We start from the raw sequence: 16,564 nt of genomic DNA, 5'->3' as shown, positions 1-16,564 counted from the left end.
CGGTTAATTAAACACAGTATCTACCAAAACAAGCTGTTTTATGCGAGCTGATAACAGGGTTTCCATTTCATAACGTGAACAATTGGGTTATGCAAATGCCAGGATTATAAGCCCCTGTGATCTGTTTCCATTGCCTTATTATCTGTTTCTGTCTGCAGATTCCAAATATAGACATCCCAATTAAAGCAGCTAAACACCATTAAAACCAACTAAGGATGCTTTTCGTCAGTGAAAAACTTCCATAGTTTAATTAAAAATATGGTTTGCAACTGGCCTTCCTTGGCCTGGGCTCCACATCCACCAGCCCCTGTGCTTGAAACGATTCTCCCTCTAGTGATCCCTCATGGCTTCTGTTCTCTGATGCAGCTTTAAGCCTGTTGCAAGACCCTGCAAGGTCGGGCCCCTCCAGGCACCCTTTAGCACCTGCATACTGACAGAGCTGCTTCCTCAGATTTGATGCCATCAGAGCCATGGTGCAATTGCTAGAAAATCATGGTAGGATGTGGTAGACCTGATCCCAAATGACTGCATGGAAAATGAGCCATTTGCACCTGTTGCTGGAGCAGTTCCAGCTATGAAGAGGGCATCCTTCTAGACCGTTTTGGTCACATCTGCATGGCAGCTGGACAGAAAGCCAAGCGATGTGCAAGGCCCTTCTTTCCCCAAAACGGTGACTGAAAGTTTCTTAGTCAGCAGAGCAGATGAAATAATAAAAAAACGGTTCCTTTTAATAGCCTCCCTTGGAGATGAGGCATATCAGAGGCAGTCTGAACACTCTCATAATGAAAGTGGCGGCTGCTTCTCAAATCCCAATCCTCCCCTGGAGGACATAACAGATCACCCTAGCTAGATTCAAAGCTTTGCACTGCTTCCAAAGTGCAGTAATTTAACTTTATATCATCCATATTCGCAGCAGCCGTCAGTCACTGCGACAACAATATTAACACTCTTGATATCTTTGTTGTGAGCTACAGAGAATGTAATATTCTTGGGCAAGAGGCAGCAATTGCATGGGCAGAGGCTTACAACCCAAGCGGCTCTTTATTGAAGGGGGTGAGGTTCAAACAGAATTTTAAACATACAAGAAGAGACTGACTTTGGGGTATAAAGTGACTTGAATTAACTTTAGGCTGACAAGGGGAAGTAGAAAGCACCACCGGAATAAATGTAAGTGGGAGACAGAGAGATTAAAAGGACACATTTTGAAATCTCATAAAAATGCAAACTCATTTTTTCCCCCTCAAAGTGCTGAATGTGTAATGACAGATTTACATTTCTTTAAAGCACGCTGGGGGAGGGGACCAAGTGAAAAGGGATTTGTTATCCTTCGGGCTTTTGATTCCTCTTACATTTAAACCAGTTACACAGGAATATGGAGGGTCACTGGCAATCTGTCTTGCTGAGAAATAAAATGGGATGGGAGTGTTGGGAGGAAATTCAGTCTGGTGGTTTTCCCAGCATAAGATTTTAATTTCTTTTTTTTTTTTCCCCCATCCAGTTCCTTTTTGGGGAGAGGAAAAAGATCCACCCCTCCCCCACTCCAATCTCATATTCTTTTTAATTAAGTGTTTTCAATTTCCCTCCTTCCTTCCCACCAAAAGAGACCCCTGAATTAAGATAAGGCATTGATCGTCCACAATGGGAGGATGAATCCTAGTTAATTAGTTCATTACTTCTTATTGCACAACAAGATTGATGATTTATTAGGCTACAGTTAATTAGAGTTTATTCCTTTGGGGAAAAAAAACCCAAACCCCAACCCTAACTTCACAAATGCAGTGGGGAGGGCTTGCTCCTGCTCCGTGAAGCAGAAGTGACTCCGTGCCGTCACCAGGGTTGTGCCAACGTGAGCTGAGCACTGTGTGATCTCAGCCCCGGGCCCGTTGTGCGGCGCAGAGGAAAAATTTCACTGCCAGAGCTGGAAAAGCGGACGCCCCACAGACAGCTCCCACCCCAGGGTGGAGGCCCATGCCCGCCTGTCTCTGATGACAAGGGGCCTTGATGGCGCATTGGCCTTGCTCACAGCTTCTGCACTGGGGTGAATTTCTCTTGTAGGGTTTTAAAGCCTGGATCCGCATCCCTAGAGGGCTGGATTGGCCTTGTCTGCTTCATTTCCCCCAAGTGCTCAAAAGCAGAACCCACCTGGAAATCCTCCCTTCAGCTGATTCGTCTTCTCAGACGAGCGGCACGGGACTGAAAACCCAACCGCAGAGACGGGCCGAGAGGACTCGCATCTTCTTCCTTCAGCAGAACCTCCCTGTGGGAGCCACGGCCGCCTTCTTCAGCCGCTCTCCTGCCCAGACCCACCCTTTCAAGAGCTGCGGGGTGCTTTTCTTACTCACACAGCCTCCAAACCTTACCTAGCCTCTCCTGAGACCCTGATAAGGTACCTGAAGTTGGGCATCCCAAATAGGATGTTTTGGGGAGTCTAGGGCCAACTTTTGTGGTGCTCCCTGTTCTTTCCCACGCCCCTGGAAAAGCTCCATCTCATGCTATGACCCATGTGGGACTGAGGTTGGAAGCTCCTGCAAGAGGGGATTTGGCATTTTCCGCAACATGCCCAACAGGTTTCAGTCCTTACATCCAGCTACGGAGACAATGGAGCCAAGCACAGCAATGCAGAGGGGTGCCTGGCTGCATCTGCAGCACTGTCTGTCACTTCTACCACCCCCAGAGAGGCGGAGACCTGTCTTAACCACTGCTGAAGTTGTTTCAATAGGTCTGATGAACTGCATTCGAGACCAATGCATCCTCAGATTGGGGGTGCCTCCGTTTTTTAGGGTGACCAAAATTAGAAATCACTTAAAGGTGGAGTTCAATGAGCAGGGCTGTGGAGTCACATAGTCTGCAGCGGGGTGGATGCAGGAGACTTCACCTCTGACTCGAGGTGCAGAAAACACAAGAAGCCACAACAGGGCTCTGCTTTCTGCATAGCGACGGCTGTGAACATGGGTAACAGAGCGATGGCACAGCACACTCCTCTCCTGTCCACATGTGCTCGCACGCACTTGGAAAGGAAACAAGGACTCCCACCATTTGGGGCTCTACTTCTGACACGTTCATCAGCTACTACTAGAAATGTAATGAATCCTCCTTCAAAATACTTCACCTCCCCTTTCCCCCTCACTCCAAGCAAACACGGTGATGTTTGTTGCTGATAGAAATGAGCTGCAGAAATCACATCATGCTACAGGCATATTTCTGCCCTTGGTACCATTGTATGACTGAGGTTAAATAAGCCCCAGCGCTGTTCTGTATGGCTCAATTTCGGCTTCTCTGATAACGAACTGTGATCTGAGTTACAGCATACAAAGTAGCATGAAGCTACAGTGAAAGGGAACTTCATAAAGGGCTGCATCACCTAACTGCACTTCCAGGAAAGCATCCTTCTGCTCCTAAACTCCTGCTGTCACTATCAAATGGGAGAGATTAAAATCAAGCCATAAAGCATGCTGTAAATAGGAATGGAAATGGGCTACAATATCTGCAGGAGCAGGGAAAGCTCTGAATTAGTTTGCAGCATTAAGAAGTTCTTCATTTTATGCTTTTTTTTCCTTTACTTTTCTTCTTGCCAGAGACGAGTCTTGCAGGAAGAGGGGCTGCATTTGGCTGGATCAGCAGAGGTCATGGCAAATCCTATCAATCTCAAGCTTGCCCTGCTGCCTTTCCCTACAAAGAAGCGTGGCCTAGCAGACAGGATGCTGGACCAAGATTCATTTGCTCTGGGTCCCGTGCCTGGTTGTGGCACTAGCCAGCTATGACCATCAAGAAGTCACTTCCCCTCCATTTTCATTCTCCGTCTTGCCTGGCCCACCTCACTCAGTTGTAAGGGCCGGGTGCAGCATATGCTCGTGCAGCACCTTGCACAGCAGGGCTCCTGGGCTGCAGATAAGTGAAGGCAGAGATGGAAAGGTTGCACCCGCTGGCGGCAGTCTTACACCAGAGATGGGCCAAGGATGCAGAGCTAATCCACACATCTGGGTGCCTATATCCTGGGGCCTGGGGCACATTTCTAGTCTGGGCAGCCAGCAGCTCTCTCTGTTCACCAAGCACCTTGTGGAGAAGGAGGATGGAAGAGGGACAATTTGTAATAGGGACCACACGAGGCCTCCTATAACACGGCTGGCTTGCACTCGGCGCTGCCTCAGGACGACGTTCCCAGCACCTGGCTTTTGAAGCCACCAAGCAGCAGGACCTACAGGGGTACAGCCCTTGCGCCAGGCCTCTGCAGAGACATGCAGCCCACCACCCCAGCCCCAGCCCCAGGGCCAGAGGGCAAAAGACCTGGGGGTTTGCTCACGAGAACAGCGCGCCGACCGCCGGCGACTTCGTCAGACCCGTCCCTGGGTCTCTGCTCCTTCGGAGGGAAACCTGCCAGCGGAGGGGACTGACCTCCCTGGGGCCTGTGACAGCCGGCTGCCTGATGAGTAATGGGGATGCTGGCTTGGAGGTGGGCTCATTCATCACACGGGAGCAGGGTGATCAGCGGCGGGAAGGCGCCTGCCCTTCTCCCGGCAGCCGCCGACCCCACAATTGACTGAAGAGCCGCAGTGGCCCAAGCTGCGGGAGCCACCGCGCCGTTGCACAGGGACACAAACAGCCCAGGAGGGGCCCAGGGTCGTGCCAGGGTTAGCCACGTGCCAGCTGGGTGCTCCCAGCTCTCGCGTAGAGGCTTGGGAAGCCAGCGTTAGCAGGAGCCAGGGGAGATGCAGAAACGCAGCGCCTGGGCCCCGGGCGAGCGGGTGGGCTCCTCTGCTTTCCAGCGGGAGTGGCAGGGCTGTCCTCTGCTGCGGCCTCTCCTGCCAGCTTGCGTCTGGATTTTATTCAGGACGTTCCTGCAACGGGAGGGATTGCCTGCATTACTTCCATAGATTATGGAGTCGGAAGGGACCCAGTGGATCGTCGTGTCCGACCCCAGCGGGAAAGAAGACCAAGGTCAGACGACCCCAGCCAGGTGACTATCAAGCCTCCTCTGAAAGACCTCCGAGTTAGGTGCTGGCACCACCTCTCTTGGACGCCCATTCCAGACTCTGGCCACCCTTATTGTAAAAAAAGTCTTCCTAATGTCTAACCTAAATCTAGTTTGCACCCATTATTCCTAGTTACCCCCGGGGCGCTCTGGTAAACAGCGCATCCCCCATTCCCTGCTGTCCTCCCCTGCCATGGCTGCACCACGACCACTTGCTGAGGACCACCACAGACAAGCACGTGGGTCTGGCCCAGCATGCGGACGCAGGCCAGCTGTCATGTGCCGGCTCTGCGCACTTAACCGTGGCAGCAGGATGCACCCGGCGGGAGGAGGTCGTGGCCGCCTGAGGCCGGGTTAGAAGTACACTGGCCCTTCGCCCTCTCAGCCGTGCCGGGACCCGCAGGGCGCATCCTCTTTGAGGCAGACTCACGGCTCCTGGGAGACAAGTAGCTATCGAGGCTGAGCTCTGCTGCCAGACTCTGATCCCAGGTCAGGCTGAGTTGACCTCGCCACTTGCTTCTCCGCACCACGTTGCTGTAATGTCATGGAGTAGCACCTTCTAGCACCCGGCTCCTGGAGCCCAGGGAATAAATGCCCTTCCCATGCCGTGACCTAGTCCTGGACCTTGCATTGCACTTCTGCACCAGGGTGGTTTGCAGCATGGCGGAAAGCCCGGGGAAGGCTGTGAAGCCCCCCATGGAGGGTGCCCCCTGTTCCCATGTGCAGGGCTCACAGGGAGCAGAAGCGCGCCATGGCACGGGGCCAAGATGTGCCCGGGATGAGGATGCCTTTGGAAGGGGAATGTGTGTTGCAGAAAGCTGTATGGGGCAGCAGTGCCCCCGCAGCGCGGCAGAGCTGGCTGCTGTAGCGGAGGGCTGGTAGGTGGGCATTGCGTGGCCCACGGGGCTGCAAATACTGCGATGCACTGGCCATGCCCCCAGAAAAGGATGCTGCAAACTGCAGCCTGGAGCTGGCGGCGGAGCTGGCACCTCCCTGCTGCCCCAAAGTCCGGTGATGTGGGGACGCGAATGTGCCCTGCTGTTACTGCAGTAACAGGCTCTAAGCAGGATTGTTTCCCCCTCAGGTCAATTGTTTTCTGTTGCACCAAGAGAACAAGCAGTCAGGGCCATAATTAACCACCGGCCCTCTTGTCCAGCCCGGTGGAAATGTCAGCTTGCCCTACACGCCTCTGAGGAAATGTTTCCAAGAAAACACAGCCATTAAATCATGTTTTCCCTCCTTCTCCTTTCCCTCCCTCCTTCCTTGGTTTTTTTGAAGCTGTCAGCTCCCCATCCGCGCGGGAACGCACTTGTGAACCTTAAACATCTGTCAGTTTGCTGCAAATAATCCCCAGCCTCATTCGGCCGGAACGGCCTTCCCTGCATCGCTTTCTGCGGTCTCCCTCCCGCCCCGGCAGCAGGCCGGCTCCCGGCTGCGGAGTCTGATATTGTTGGTGTCAGTGCTGGGGACCACGGGCTGAATCGACTGACATTTTGCCGTGATGTATGAACCAGGCCTAATACTTTTGTTTACGCCTCTCGAGGCCACAACTCAGAGCGAGAGGAATGGAGGAGTGAGAGCAGGGCGAGGTATAAAATGACATGAAAGAAGCAGCTCTCTGGCAGGACCAGTTTAAAAGTGATCGTACAGCATTCATTGTCATCATTGGTGGCAGTCGTCATAGCACCGCAGCTGCACCCAGGCCCAGTCCTGGATCACAACCCACCGTGCTCGGTGCTGTGCAGACAGGAGCATCCACACCGCCTCTGCCAGGAGCAGCTTGCCACTTCAAAACATCAGAGCCCCCCAAGGGATGACAAGGTCGAACAGTCACAAACTCCACCGTGACCGGTTCACGCTGGACGTAAGGAAGAACTTCTTCACTGTCCGAGCCCCTGAGGTCTGGAACGGACGGCCGCCGGAGGCAGTTCAAGCGCCCACTTCAAACGCCTTCGAGACACATTCGGATGCCTATCTTGCTGGGATCCTATGACCCCAGCTGACTTCCTGCCCCTGGGGCGGGGGGCTGGACTCGATGATCCTCTGGGGTGCCTTCCAGCCCGAATGTCTATGAAACTGATGAAATCTATGAAACACTTACACCAGCCTTTTGCCAGTGCAGTCTGGGGGATTGGTTTAGCCCCCATCCGTTCTCATGAAACCGTAACCGCTGTTGTTCTCATGGGGTAACTTCTTATCTCACCCGCATGAACAAAATGGAACCAATGACAACAGTATAAATGTACCAAAAACTATTTATTAAACATACAGATTGCTTGAAAGAGTATTTATGGTGATTTGAAACCAAGATATTATTTAACCAGAACTATCCACAAAATGTAAACATTTTTTAGAGTTTCAAAATGTGAATGAAAGATTTGCTAAGTCTGCAGTTCATAGTTTTCAAGCTAACAATTACTTCCAAAAACATTTCCTTACTGTTTTAACTAAATATTGCGTTCATCACAAAGCAGCAGTGATGCACTGTGGTGCACACAAGCAAATCGCTTACAATCTTCCCATCGTTTCCAGGCTTTGCGGTCATCTGTCCTTGGACAAAAAGCGCAACGTCCACTCATGCTTGCAGAAGGCTCTCTTGGGGTGCATTGTGGCAATTTGTAATTTAGGGCAGTCATACCAGATGTGACAGACAGATTACCTGTATCCATCATTCTTCATTTTATTTGTCTGTCAATCAACGTTTCTCCAAGCTTCTGCAAAAAAAAGTGCCATCTTCTTAAATGTGATCTTTGCTTCCAATTTGCGTTGTGGCTTAGCCAAATGATGAGGCTGGCAATGGCAGCCACATCCAGCATATTGAAAAATAGTGTCATTGGCCACCTGCCGAGTTTCCGTCTGCAGGTGATCACACAGACTAGGTGGTCACAGTTATCCACCCCACCCTTGTTTTTGTTGTAGTCATGGATGATGTCTGGGTTTCTTTGCTTTCCACCCACTGACAGGTCATGGTCATGCTTGACAGCAACAGCACAACTTTGGACTTTCTTGGAACATAGGAAACTAGGGTGAGTTCCCCATCCAAAGCAAAAGCAGTGCGGAGGATGGCCATCCATTAGCTACCCAGGATACCTGAAGTGGACATGAATGAGGTGTGAATGAATGCTGACCTTTCAGGTGCATCCACTCAAAGTGGCCAACCTGGTCTAGGCCTGTCATTTATACGGAAATTACCCCAATGCATTAACATGGGCTTGGGATAAGTTGTTACCCCATATGGAAAAACACATTCATGCCTGGGGTAACATGTTACCCTGGGCAGTTTTTCATCCACAGAGAGCAAACCGTTCATGTAAACTGGCTGTTCTTTGGGGACTGTGCATTGTGGTGCCAGTGACAATGTCCTAAAAAATTAGAATTAATTAACTTTAAGATACTGTACAAAATATGCGCCTGGGGTAGGAAATTACCCCATGGGAATGTATGAAGGTTAAAACAGTTGTTCTCAACTTTTTTTGAGACTCGCCCACCCCTTGGAAAATGCCAGCTCACACTGGGCCCCCATCTGCCTCTAGAAGGGGTCCAAGCACTTCTGAAAATCTTCTCCCAGGTCCACAGGGGCAGATGTGTAAAGAGCTTTGGCAGCGGGGCTGTCTCGGTGCCCGTGCAGCACGAAGCAAAACAGGGCTCTGCAATCTTTGCAGTTTTATTTCCCCAGCTGGAAGCTGAAGGGCATTAGGCACTTCTGAGAAGTCGCACCCCAACACATGTGGGTTACAAATCCCCAAGGAGCCGGGGGGAGTCCAGTGCCAAAACCCCGCGGACAGACAGTGGGAATGGGGCGCTTTCTGCTCCCTTGAGACGCTGCAGAAAGCCCCAGCCGCTTGCTGGAGCACGTGGGTCTAGGAGGGCTTTCCAGCTGCCTCCCATTCTCCTGCTTACTCCTTGTGCGCGTGATTTGTCAGTGCTGAAAAATAGCCTGAGTAGAGATTTTTGTTTCTTTGGTTTTACAAAGAGCGTTGTTGTTGTTTCCTTTCCCAGGAACATTCGCATTCAGGGATAAAGTGCCACTCATGCAGGAAGATTTAGTCTCTCTTCATAAAGTTATACATTAAAAGTGAAAAGGGAACAAGCACAGGCTGGCAGCAGAAAATTGAATTAGCTTGGCGGCTCGCACCACAAAATAAGATAAATATTGTACAGAAATATAATTGAAGCAGTATTATTCATCCGGCCTTCTGGGTTATTTGTCAGCATGTGGATGCAAGTTGCAAATTAAAATGGCTATTGATTCCAAAGTTGTTTTAAAGTATTTCCTACCTTCAGATCCTTTGAAACAATTATCTGAGATTGTCACCAAAAAGCTGAATCTCGATTTTAACAGGGTTTGGGAAGATACTGTATTTTCACTCCATCTCTGTGGCTTGTAGACAGTTCAAATGATATCCTTTTTCACTAAGACTTCTTGCAGTGGCAGGGGAAAGAAAAGACAGAAATAAAGCTGTGATCTGTCTAGCAGTGGGTGCGGGTTGTCATGGTTGCCAGCTGGAGCATCGCGAGTCACCTCTCGTGCTCCGGTTTCAGGGCACAACCCAGCCTCTTTGGAAACAGGTATCCGGGGGGTGTCTCTGAGGAGGTCAGGGATGGGGGGAGGTCATCCCAGGACTGCTGACGTTGCTCGCACCTTGAACTTTTACCAACACAAATTGCCCCTTGGGTGCAACTGGTTCTGCCCCCCTCTGTGTCATGTTGCTCTGGAAGTGGAAAATGCATTGCACGATGTGAAATTAGTTTCTAGAATGCTGTATAACGGGGCCAGGACAGGGCTGGGAGCCCCATGCCATTGGGCTGGGAGTAGTGGGGGTCCAGCAGGGAGGTCATGATTCAAGATAGGGAAAGAGCTACTCGCAGGAGGCAGAAAGAGGGTGGATGTCGCTGGGCAGTGGCCGTGGTACCAACAGAGCAGTGGCTTCACTGGCAGCAGTCAAAGGTGGCAATGTGACAGCACAGCAACAGGTGTGAGCAGGGGTTGGGTAGCAAAGGACTTGACATGCAAAGCACTGATTGCCCTAAAATCCTGCTCCCGGCCCAGTGAAAGGTCTTGTGCATGTGTCAGAAAAAATGTCCCAGTCCTTGTGGGGAAGTGAAAGGAAGCTCTGGGTTTTACGTCATTCGGGGTGGTCTAAGAATATCCAGTGCAATTAAAAACAAACAAACCACATGCCTTTTTCAGTTTGTTTCACTGTTTCATTAAGAAACAAATCATGAAATTCCACCTAGATCAAATTTTCAGGGAGAAGAAATACTGCCAGCCACTTGAGCAAGCCTCCCAAAGTGAAACGCCCCTGAGCCGTGGGGCTGGCTCAGGCTACGCCGAAGTTTGCGCCTCTTCTTCAGGACCACTGAAGGCATCTGCACTGCTGGGTCCATCCTCTCCTCGCACACAATATGAAGCCTAGGCTGATGCACAAAAGCTTTGACTCAGTGAAAAAAACCCTAGACCTCCCCCCTGGCTAGTCCTGGACCTAGGGGATTTTTTGCTTCCAACCCCAACTTCACCACCCATCTTGTAAACTTTTTGAAAATAATAAACTCTTGTGATTAACCAGAGTTTAACCAAGCATCCAGTCCACTCCCAGTGAGCTGAGGACTAATGAACTAATTAAAAAGACTTCGCTGTCTCAACAAGTCAGATCAATACCTTATCGTTGTTTTCAAGTGAGAAGCAGCAAAGGGAGAGAGCTCAGCCCAGAAACTCCAATGTTCCTGTAGAAAAAAACTTTGCTTTGAAATAGCAGGAGAGGAGGATGCAGCTCTGAAGAGCTGTGCAAAATCAAAAGCCACTGCCAGGAGAAATAATAGACTCCTGCTGAGAGACACCCGTGACCTCTGCCCCGTCTCAATTCTTGGAGGAAGTTGCAGAGCTGGGCTGGGGGACTTTGAAGACGCGGATGATGAGGGTGATCGCGTTGGAAGCTGTTGTCAGGACTCCATTACAGACGGGCATAAAAGGCCGGGCTCTCTCCTCCCAGATCGCCACGCGAACAAAGGTTTTGCCGGAGCCCTGTTGTCTGCTTCCTTGCTCCTGACAGTGACCAAATCAAAGGGAAATGGGAAACAACCCGTCTGACGCTGGCACGACGGTGTGCACCAGCTCTCAGCGGGGGCAAGGAGGGAGAGCGCTTCCCTCCTGTCCTCCTGTGCCGTGGCTCTCCCCTCTGCCGGCCAGCCAACCGAGACGATGTACGGTCAAGTCCATGCACTCATCCTGCTGCCGTGCGTCCCTAGCTCCTGGGCAGGGACAAAGTGCACCTGCTCCTCACCCCATCTCACAGTTTCTGTTCCCTGGCAGCACAGCCGCTGGCACCAGGCCTTCCCTCGGCTGGCCCCGTTGACCCCAGCTGGGCATCGACCCCTGCCGCGGGTGCAGGATCACTCCGCTAGTGCCGCCCCGCCAGCAGGCCGGCGTGCAGGAAAGGGCGGGGATGCCGGGGCGATCGCCGGCGGCTCCGGAACAGGTGAGCTGGCATCTTACAGGGCCAAACTCGTGATCCCGCTCTGGCTACTCTGTGCAGCACGGCCCAGGACAGCGCCGCTAGCAAACTGCCCTAATGGGGAGAGGGGCCGAGGGGAGCCCTGGGAAGTGGGTGCCGTATTCAGCACGAAGGAGCCCTCATCTTGCATTAGGAAGCTCGCAGCAGGCAGCAGTGGGCCTGGCCCTGACCAGGAGAGCATCACAGTGGCAGACAGACACCTTCTCCCTGCCCCGCGCCCCTCAGCTGGGCCTGGCACCCTCGTCCAGGGATCACCTGCACGCCAGAGCTGTCGGCAGCTCAGAGTTCCCACTCCACAGTCATCCTGGTATTTCAAATGCAACATTTTTAAATGCCCCGTAAAATGTGATTTTCAGGAAAATTAGATCAGGTTGGGGCTTTATTTAGCTAAAAGCAAAAGGGCTTTAGCCGAAAAAAAAAGAGTCAAATCCAAATCAAATGGCTTGGTTTGTAAGGGAGAGTCACCAGGATGTGAAACCTCCAAACCATTTCACTCCAGTAATGGCACTGTGAAAAGGTCCTTCATGCACAACCGTGTGGTTTAAAGACATCTCCTGCATCACAAAGCAGCACTTTCTGATGTAGAAAGGTTGTATTGGAAAGGACGTTGAATGTGCTATTAAAAAAACCAGCACCTTGCCAAGGAGAGGCAAGCAAGGAGAGTGCCCGGTGCAGCTCCTGGCATGGCATCAGCATCCGTGTCGGAGCAGAGTCCAACGGCCTGCAGAACGCGGCTCCTGCCTCAGCTTTGTGCAGCAGAAGAAGGCTCTGGGGGGGCTTTTGGGGGTTGCTTTTGTTTTGCAAAATAAACTGAAAACAGCTCCTGTGATTACAAAATAAAAAACTCCATAAAGAAATCTGTCCTCTGCAGCATCGGGCCGTTCTCCACAGGCCCTGGGAGTCTCTTGCTCTTTGAGTTAAGGCTCCTTATATAAAGTTTATGGGCCCCACTGGGGTGTTTTCAGCAGATTACATTCAAAGCAGCCCATGCAATGCGGGTATGGAGCAGTCAGTAAATCAGCTCGCTGAGCTCATAAGCCTGTTCGCACTGCTCTGAATGGGTCTCGGGGCTGGTATAATACCTCTTCTTATTAGCTGACATCTGGTAAACAAAGATCCTGCTTTGGATACACACTGTCTGGTCTTTTATAGCCTCAGAGCAAGCACAGTGCTGGGAAATGGAGCCCGAGGTGCTTCTGCAAGATGCTGCCAGCCCGGGCAACAGCAGTGAAAACCTAGGGCCCCTCCCGGCCCCCGGCTCCCAGCCTCGCTGGGGCTTCGGGCAGGAGGGCACGACACTGCCCTGGGCTGCCGCCACCTCCTGCCTCTGCCAGGCCTGTGCCAGGGGCCGGCCTGCTGCAGCCCACTGCCAGGCCGGCCTGGGTCTTCAGTGCACCAGCTGCAGCTCTCCTAGGCGCGGGGAATTGGGGCGAGCAAGACGAACTGCCCTCCACCTGCCACGGGATGGGAAAGGGAAGGGAAAGTGGAACAGTGAAGCCTGCGTGCGTGTACGCGCGTGTGTGTGTGTGTGCATGCATGTGTGCGCCTAGGAGGGGTGTGAAGGGGGGGCAAAATGCAGGTGTTTGTTGGGGACCGTGTGTGCGAGTCCCCGCAGGTGCAGGAACGCACCAGTGCATCAACGCCGCAGGTGCCCTCACCAGCAAACCTCCAGCATCTCCACTCCCTTTCTGAGACAGGGACCGGGCAGGATCAGCTGCGCACACTGGGACGTAGCCACTCTCCTCTGCCCCGGGGAACGGCCTTGTTTCACAAGCCGGCAGAGACTCTGTCCAGGCCCACTTGGCAGGGATGTCTCCTTGCATGCTCAGGCAGACACCTCCTGCCAGGAGTTGCCTCCCAGAAGAGCCTTTATTGTCCTCAGCAGTTTACTTGTGAATTAGGCACCTGGGCAAAGCACAAGGTCACTCCCAGCTCTCTCATTATCGTCCAGGAGCAGGCAGGAAGGGGAACTGCCATCTCCATGAATTGTGTTTGCTCCAAGGAAAGGCACTGATTCCCCCGATGTGCGGCCACAGTCGATACGTGATTTGCGAGGGGCGTTGTCCATACATCATGTTCCCAGCGACAGTTCGTTAAATCAGCTGCAGTCTCTGATGGATGCGCTGTGCTCTAATTACTGAAGAAAACCAAATGAAAGTCTGATATGACCAAAATCCCTTGATTTACAATTACTGCTGCTCATGTGCTTTGCATCTCAGGTCTGGACGCCAGCCCCAGCCCTCCACCGGCTGCAGCAGAGACCCTCGGCATTGCAACACGTGCAAATATGCAGGTATCTCTCCTGCTTTCCCTTCCCATCCTTGCTGCAAAGCTGGCTGAGGGCAGAGAGAAGAGGCAGTGCTGAGCATTGTCCTTGAAAAGCTGAGATCCCCGACACAAAGATGTTCTCCTTAATGCCCCGGCCCTGATGCACACTCACACACACATGCATGCATGCACGTGTGAAACACTGCATGCATTTGCCGAGCCCAGCCAGCCCGGCATCCTCACAGAGGATCTGAAGTTCCAGCATCATCAAGGGGCAGAGTCTGACCCCCAAGCTGAGAAGCAGCTGATGCCATATGAGGCCCTGCTGATCTCCATAGCACTACTGCTGTGCTATTCAGCGAGCCAACATGGCCTGAGTCTGTCCTGGAACGGGCCATGTCGTGTATGCGTGCACTGCAAAATGAGGATTTGACTGCAGCCCAGGGAGGCATTCGCAAGCTAGCTATAACCAAGCTAACGTGGCGCATTAGTAGTGAGGAGGCAGCTGCAGGATTAGCCTCTCAAGTACCTGCCACAGTCACTTGGTTGCCAGCCCAGGCTGGGGCCATGGCTAGACTTCAGTGCTGTGTCTCCGTGACTGCAGTGTCATATAAATGTACTTGAGCTCCCCTTGAAGCAGCTAGATTGAGTGCTAGCAACTGGTTAGGCACTCAGAGCAGGTTCATTTGCCCTTCTCCACTTTGGGGACCAATATCCCATGTCAGCCATCTAGAAGAGCTGACCCAGAGGTTGTTTTCCTACAAGAAAATTAAACACTTTTCATTTCAGTAGAAGTCTGTCATGTTTTAAGAAGAATATTGAAACCCCCAAACTGATTTTTTTCAGTCCTTAGCAACTGAAAAAAATGATTTCTTTCCCTCTCTCTCTCTTTCTCTCTCTCTCTTTTTTTTTGGTTTAAAACTAAAAAATTGCTTTTCCGATTTCAAAATTTTGACCCCAAAATGATCGGTGAAAATAAACACATGCCTTCCAAGGCATGTCATTGGAAGATGTTTGAATGGACAATACCTGACCAAAGGTAGAACTGAGACGAGTTAAATCAAACACGGCCTGGCAAGCAGCATCTGTCATAAAATCTGTGAGCAAACAGCTGTCGGGATATTGAAGTAATTTGCTTTTTGATAAAGAAGTCCACAAATGGCATAGACCTTCCCCACACACACACACGCCCTCGCCCCGTGCCTGTTTCCTCACTCATTAAGTTCCTCGCTCATCATCAGAAAGTCACTGTTGTCACAACCGTTAGTGCTGTTGACAGCATTATAGAGAGCTGAGCCGCTAATGGAAGCTCGGCTTTGATTTCCATTCAGCATTACCTTGCTGACTCCCTTTTATCGTACAATGGAGTAAATGACCTCCCAGATATTCAGGTTCAGGTGTGGATGTGATGGTAAATTTAAGTCCTGAAATTTCCATCCAGTGATAAAATGGAACAATAAAAAAATCACTTTCTTCTGCTAATATCTGAGCTCCTTTCAGCTGTTACAGTGGTATTGTAATATATAAGCATGGGATTCAAGCCAAGGTATGCAAGATTTTCTTGTTGCAAAATAATAATAAAGCTCCCCAGCCAGAAAAAAAAATCAGATGTGTTTTTCCACTTTTATTACTATCAACTTTGCATGAACTGGACAGATGATAGTTGGTATCAAATTTGTAGAGTAGAGCATTTAATTAAATATCCATCCTCTTACCAAGATCTAACATCACCTTGAATAAAATTACTTGCCTCAGACTTGGGCTTGGAAAGGTATCATTATCGGAGAAGAATTGCTTCTTAATTGCATGGAGTCTCATTGGTGTGAAAGCTACTCCTGCTCTGTTATCTGAAGATTATTGATCTGCAGCCAGAAATGGTTGCAGCGAGCCTGTGATTAGTTTTATCACTGTGTGATCCAGGACATTAACAAGCATGTACATTAAAATATGAGGAAGCAGAGAAAACTCATCTTTCTTGCCCAAGTTAAATATCAACAAGACCCACAGCAGAGCTGATGACCCCAGAAGTCTGCTGCATTTGTCTGCACAGTCATTCCACGAGCAGTGGCTCATTTCTATGGAAATCGCCCTGACTTATTTGATTATGCAAGGTGCTAACCACAGGAGAATGACATCGCTGGTGTGCGATGCCCGGTTCCTCTTCTTGGCTCTGCCACTATGATGTGTCTGATCCGGGGCAAGCCACTCACTTCCCTGTTCCTCTGTGAACAATACTGCTTGCCTGACTCACAGGGTATTGCAAAGCTTAATTAATTAATGGGCCTGATTCCCAAATTTCCTGCCAATATATCTTTGGAGGGTTGGCTGCAAACTGCTGGGGTATCTTTGGATGAAAATCATGTTGGAAGAGCAGCATTTTTGCTATGACTCCAGATTTAAGTTTATTGCTGTTCGCCCCTGGTAAAAACTCCAGGTTCACACTGCAGCACAGAAACATGACTTCTTCCAACTCGAGCAATTGCTCCCCAGAAAACAATTGCCCAATTACTAACATTACTCCATGAATCTTTTGCCAACTCTATCAAGTTTGAGATGGTGCCAATCAAATCAGATAATTCAGCTGCGAGATCAATGGTGCAACATTTACTCAATCAAATACATTGCTTGGTAAATTATATCCACATGAAATTAAAGAGATGAATGTACTAGCTGCACACTGGAATTGGGCTTCATAACTTTGGCACATGCAGGATAAAAATAAGGAAATCAATAGGCAAGAGAGAATGTATTGGACATCAGTCACTGCTTTTAATACATTACTTTCTTCACCAGATTAATCAACTATCGATCACCC

This window comes from Crocodylus siamensis, chromosome 7 (assembly GCF_052110815.1).
Source record: "Crocodylus siamensis isolate JL-2025a chromosome 7, ASM5211081v1, whole genome shotgun sequence".
NCBI lineage: Eukaryota > Metazoa > Chordata > Crocodylia > Crocodylidae > Crocodylus > Crocodylus siamensis.
This window is presented reverse-complemented; position numbering follows the sequence as displayed.